The sequence below is a fragment of the Sus scrofa genome, chromosome 6, assembly GCF_054392235.1.
Source record: "Sus scrofa isolate SSC_HxYL_T2T_F1_AM1 chromosome 6, Sscrofa_HxYL_maternal_Yorkshire_Landrace_v2.0, whole genome shotgun sequence".
NCBI lineage: Eukaryota > Metazoa > Chordata > Mammalia > Artiodactyla > Suidae > Sus > Sus scrofa.
In genome coordinates this window covers 97,591,583-97,597,582 of record NC_139388.1, presented here as the reverse complement: position 1 = coordinate 97,597,582, position 6,000 = coordinate 97,591,583, and positions in this window count along the sequence as shown.

Sequence of the window (6,000 nt, the reverse complement as noted above, 5' to 3'; positions counted from 1 at the left end):
CATTTATCCCCATGGACTCTCCACCTGTGACCCCTCAGCCCTCCCCGTCACCCCAGTCCTTCTGGTCTCCCCAGGGTAGTGGGTCGCCACTAATGCTTGATGGAAAAGAACAAATGAGTGGACTAGGGAAGCAGCTAGCTTGGAGCGTGATTGGTGTAAAGTGGTTTCCTTTGAATAATCTGGAAAATTGTTTCTATTTTTTGCTCAATAGTCTGTGTGCAGATGCAGGGCTGGCCCTCAATGCCCCACCAGGGCTGTGGCATTCTCATCCATACCCCTGCCTTCTGCCCTAGTCTCTGGCCACAGGAGCAAGAATCAGGAAGATGATCACCCTCTCGCCAAGGGCTCCTGACTCCCTGTGGCATATCCCACAGGTTGGCGCTCTCAGGGGGCACCCAGGAGAGACCTGTAAACAGCCACCCAGGATCATATCCTAGCTGCTCTGTTATGCGCCTCCCATCCCAAGCCACCATCCAAGGCCCCAGTCCCCTGACCCGATGTGTAGGGAAGCTCTTGCACTTGGCAGGGAGAGACAGAGGGCCATGTCAGAGTCCCTCGTATCCTTGAAGAACAGGCATCAGGGTCTTATTCTCTGTCCCCACCCCCTGGTTCTCATCTGTCCTCAAGCTTCTCAGAGCTGTGGGCTTCTCTGAGTGTCTCTGAGCATCCTGGTGCTTGGAAGGGACCTCCATGCTTGCTCGAAAGCAAAGCTCTCAGCCAGCTGAGTCAATAGAGCGAAATGAAGCCGAATCAGAGAAATGAGGCTGTGGCCACTGGCACCTGTCCCCGCCCGGTCTGTTTACTCAACCCACCCAAACCAGCTGGGAGCGGGGATCTGGGGATTAACTGATTGGCAGAATCCAGTTCCCCATTGTCCAGTCTTCCTGGTGCCTCAGAGATAACACAGAGCCGGGTCTGGCTCCTGCAGCCAGGCGTCCCCCATCCCCAGTCCAGGACTCCCACCCAAGCCTCCTCTCCCTGCTGCCCAGCTGCCTCCCCTCTGTCCTCTGGGAGGCACAGCAGCATTTGCAGTTAGGTAACTCCGCCTCCAACTGTTTGGATCCCTTCCCTGGGGCTTCTGAAGGCTCCCAGCTCTGGATGGCGTGGGAGGGGCATGTCCTCTTTCTAAATGGAATCTCCTGAATGAAGTCTCAGGATAGAGGCTGGGGAGCACCCCTGGGGATGAAAAGATCCTGGACTGAGGTGTGTAGCAGGGGGTCAGGCTCATCACCCAGGCCAGGATCAGGAGGGAGCCTAAGCAGGTAGGACTGCAGGCTTGCTGGGGACAAGGGAGCCTGGAGAGTTTTCCAAACCCAGCAGCAGGTTTGGGGTTCGAGCTCTAGGCTTCCCTTCCCCTTGGCAGTCAGAGCACCCATTGCTTGAACACAGAGACTCCCCACCAACACACACACACACTGCAATTCTGCAGCTTCTGTGGATGCAGTCCTCATAGTGTGGCCGGCAGTCGGAGGCAGGGAGAGGAGGGGAGTAGAGGGATGGCTCGACCTGCATTCCTCTTCTGAGTCCCTCCCCACAGCACTCACACACATCCAGTGAACCCTGGAGGGTCTGGAGTGGGTGTGTGCACGGGTAGTACAAGCTTGCAAGAAAGAGGGCTTTTTCCTGGGGTTGGTTCAGGAGTTTGCCCGTCCATGAAGCAGAGGGTTAATCACTCAGTACAACACACCCTGACCATGTGCTGGGTGCTACTCTATGCACCTTACCTCACAACTCATTTCATCCTCACAACGACCCCGCAGGGCAGATACTATTATTAGCCCCATTTTACAGACAGGTAAACAGAGGCATAGGAAATTAGGTCAACTGCCTGGGGGTACTCTGATTATAAGAGACAAGGCAGATGTGAAGCCAGCTGCCTGGCTCCAGAGTTGCACTAGGCCTAGATGGATGCTGGTAGCTGTGTGTGTATGTGTGTGTGTATGTACAGTAGTGTAGGCATGTTCCTGCACTCAGGTGTGTGTGTGTGTGTGTGTAAAGGCATAGTGCCAGGGACAGGTGCCCTCTTCTGCATACCTGCCCAGCCCTGTTCAATGAAATCCCAAAAGATCTGCTGTCTCCTTCCCGCGGAAGAGCTTGTAGTTTCCTCAGCCCAGGCTGCCCATGCCTCTGACCAGCTCCCTGAGCGGGTCCTCAGCTTCCCTGTGCCCTTGGTGCCCATGGACAAGACACTGGAAGAAGGAGCAGCAAGAAAGCAAGGGCATGTTTGAACCCCAAGAGCTTGGGTGCGGGATGAGGTGGATTTCTAGCACTTGCTGCAACTGGAATTTTGCCCACCCCCACCCCCATTCTGGGCACAAACACCAGTACTTCCATGTTTGGTGGAGGAAAACCTCTCCCTAGATCAAGGCAGGATAGCGGCTATATCACCAGGGATCTGTGGTATCAGGAGATGGGGGCTGGGACTGTCCCCCTCGGAGCCCAGGGCTGACATCATGGAGAGCTGGGGACCCAGGCCCACAGCCTCTGGCCCTAGGGCAGGAGAGGCAGCATCTCTTCCCAACAGCCTGCAGTCCCCATCTCCTCCTCCTAAGTGGGTACACGCTCCTCTCCACTCCCAGCTGGCTGCCCGCCTTCTTGCCTGTCTTGCGGGCAGAGAAGTGCCATACCTGCGTGCCAGAGAGGCACAGGTGTGCCTGCACCGCTCACACAGTGGACCACCTGCTGGAATCTTGGCGGAGGGCAGACTTGGGATGGGATCCACGGGAGAGGCAGTCTGTGGCATAATTAGGAGGGAGCAAAACACAAAACAAAACAATGTTTTCCTTCCTCTCTCTTTTTCTACCACTTGCCCTAATTATTTTCCCACTTTAAAATTCTACATCAACTTTAATTAAGCTGGCCTCGGGCAGGGAAGTCTGGCAAACTTGGAGAAGTTCACTTGTTTATTTCTTATCGCTCAGTGATTGGATTTTCACGTTTCACTCTCTCGCTCGCTCTCTAAGGAGGGATGATGGCAGCCTCCTGCCCGCGGGGGGACAGGTGCAGGCAGAACGGCTCGCTGCAGCCTCCGAAAGCAGCGCTTCTCCAGAAAAAGCTCTAGTTTTGCCCCACCTCCACCCCCAACCTCTGCCTCTTACTATACCCTACAAGGTCAGGGTGTGCGAGCACGGTGTCTACCAGCTGAGAGAGCACTGGACTAGGAATCCAGAAACCTGAGTCAGAAACTCAGTTTTGCCTCTATTTGCTGGGCACGGGTTTCATTCATTCACTCACTTGTTCATTCATCCGCTTTCTCTCACTTACTCGTTCACACTATCACGTACTCTCCCATCATTCAGCTGCCCATTCATTCACCCTCTCCCTATCACACGGAGCCAAGCACAGCCCCCCCACCCAACCCCAGCAGGTTATCTGTGGGCAAGTTATTTGGTTCCTCCAAGCCCCTTTCTCCATCCCTGGGTTGTTTCAGGACAAAGAGATCATGTGAAATGGAAGCCCGTGTGGCTTCTGGCTCAGTGTGGTGGCCTCTGGGGCACCTCTAATATTACTTCTATCATCAGACCTGAGATCTGGGGCTTTCTGGGCTTTGGTCTTTGCAAGTCAAATGCCCAAATCATCTCCAGGGTCCGGGAGGTCCACTGAATCCTGAAGGTTGCTGACTTGCATGGTGAAGTGGAAGATAAGAGAGCTGGATGCTCTGAGGGAGCCACAAAGACTGGGGGGCTGACTGGCGAGCCCAGTAGAGCGCTGGGGCACCCTGGGCTGTACCGTGAGGTTGGATGGTGTCTGAGGCGCAGCCTGAAGAGTGGCTGAGGACAGAAGAAGCAGGCAGGGTCTGCCCAGTTTGATAGGGAGGCAGCACATGAATGACAGCGAGTGAGTGGATGAAAATGTACCCGAGCAATGGACTGAACCCATGAATGAAGGAGTGAACGCCTGAGTGAGTGAATAACAGCACAGGTGACTAAGTCAAGGGATGAATCAATAAACGAATAAGTGAGGGAGTGGGTGAATGTGAGTGAATGAATGAGGGGAAAGGTGAGCAAATAATTAAACAAAAGATTGAATAGATGCATGAATGAGTAAATGAGTCATGAAGTGACTGAATGAACGAATGACCTAGGAAGGATGGAATGAATGGATGAGAGGATAAACGGATAAGGGGCTGAGTAAATGAATCAATGAAAGAGTAAATGACCGGGTGGATGATCCTATGAACAAATGAATGAATTAGTACAGCTGAATGAATGTCTAGTGAATGGTCCAAGGACCACATGAATAACCTAGTTAGGAAATGACTGAATGGCTCCAAGGAGCGAGCGAGGGACTTGTCCTCACCCCTGGTACTGGGGCTCAGGGCACCCGGGCAGTGATGGTTTCCTCTGCGCAGTTTTCCCCTCCTCCCCTCTCCCTGTGGCAGCAGAACCCCCTTGGCTTCAGAAACTGTTCTTTTACATATAGATACAGAAAGGATTGCTTTACTTTCCACCAGAACGGCACCCAAACTATTGAAAGGCAGATGTCAGGAAAATAGCATCTCTCTGGTGGCTTGTCTACCTCGCTCCCTTGCTGCTGAGAAATAACTCTCAGCAGCGGGTTAAGCTGACAATAAACACAGGAATTGACTTCAGTGGGAATGAACTTGCTTGACTGTTGACAAAAATTTAAGGTGATGCAACCCGCACAGGGCTTGTTGCTTGCTCAGGTGGCAGGCGGCCACTGCTGTGCTTCTTCCTTTTTGGGACAAAGGCCAATGAGAGGGTCTTTGTGCCTGGGCCAAGAAGCAGGTCACAGTGTCCTGAGAAGGGCCGAGGCTTGGCTCTTGTGGTTGGCATAAACTCTAACGCTGTCAAGTTCAGAGTGGGTATGAGGAAGACCTCTCCCTCCTCCGTCCTCCTGCTCAGGCAGGTGACAAAGATCCAGCAAGGGCCGGTAGCTTCCTGTCCTGGCTACCTCCCCCACACCCACTCCCCCGCCACCGCCTGTAAGATGGGCTCGAGGCAGTTTCTCCCCTCGTTCTCACCCAGGCACCCCCTCGTTCTCACCCAGGCACCCAGAGTTAGCGTGTAGCATGGATCTTCTTCGCTGCCACTTAGGGGAGTGGCCAGAGTCGCGGCTTCAGGGTCCAGCCCACACCAGCAGCCTACCCGCTGGACAGTCTGAAGGGAGATGAAGGTAGGCAGGCTTCAGCAGAGGGCACTCAAGTCCTAGGAATCTGCACTCAGCAACCACACGCCTGTGCTTGGTGGTTTTCTGGGGAAGCGGAGATCGTGAATCTCGGTAACTCGAGCCCAGGGCCTCATCACTCACCGTGATTGTGGGGGTATTGAGAGCTAGAGTGGATCAGTCTAAACAAAACACACACACTGGGGACTCGTCCAAATGCGCCCGCCTGGCCATCACAGAGGTGGGGGGGGCCCTCCCATCCAGCGGGAAGCCGGGGAAGAGGTTTGCGGGGAGGGGGCTGGCAGCCTAGGGTTTCTTCCTCCCCCATCCCCACCTGTCAGCCGGTGGGAGACGTGAATCTGGCTGGCAGCGACTTGCGATGTTAATGATATGCGGGAGCACTTGTCCTTTCAGACAGCGGCCCCTTTTATTTTGGAATGAAAAGCTGCATTAGTCTGAATGAGGTTTGGAGGCCTCATAAATCCGGCTCTGACTGCCTCGTGGGGGAGTGAGGAGCGGAGGCCTGGCTGGTGGGTAGACTTGTTTACCAACAATTCGAGAAGCCAGGATTGGTGGCTCCCATTCCCGGAGATGCAGCTTGAGATCGTGCCAGCCCTGGTGCCTGCTGGTGGCAAAAGCAGCCTGGAGAAGTGCAAGGCGAGGGCTGGGACTGAGGGCTGCGGGTCCCTCCTCGTGGGCTGGGGACACTCAGAGCTTCCCAGGTTGCTCTAGTAAAGGACTCAAATCCTAGTTCACCCTTTGCCTCTGTATGAGCAGCCAGAAGCCCCAGTGGGCCTCCAGCAGAGGTGAGGAGATTCCTCTGCTAGAGCCTGTCCCCAGCTGAGCCCAGGCAGGAGAAGACAAGGGTCAGGG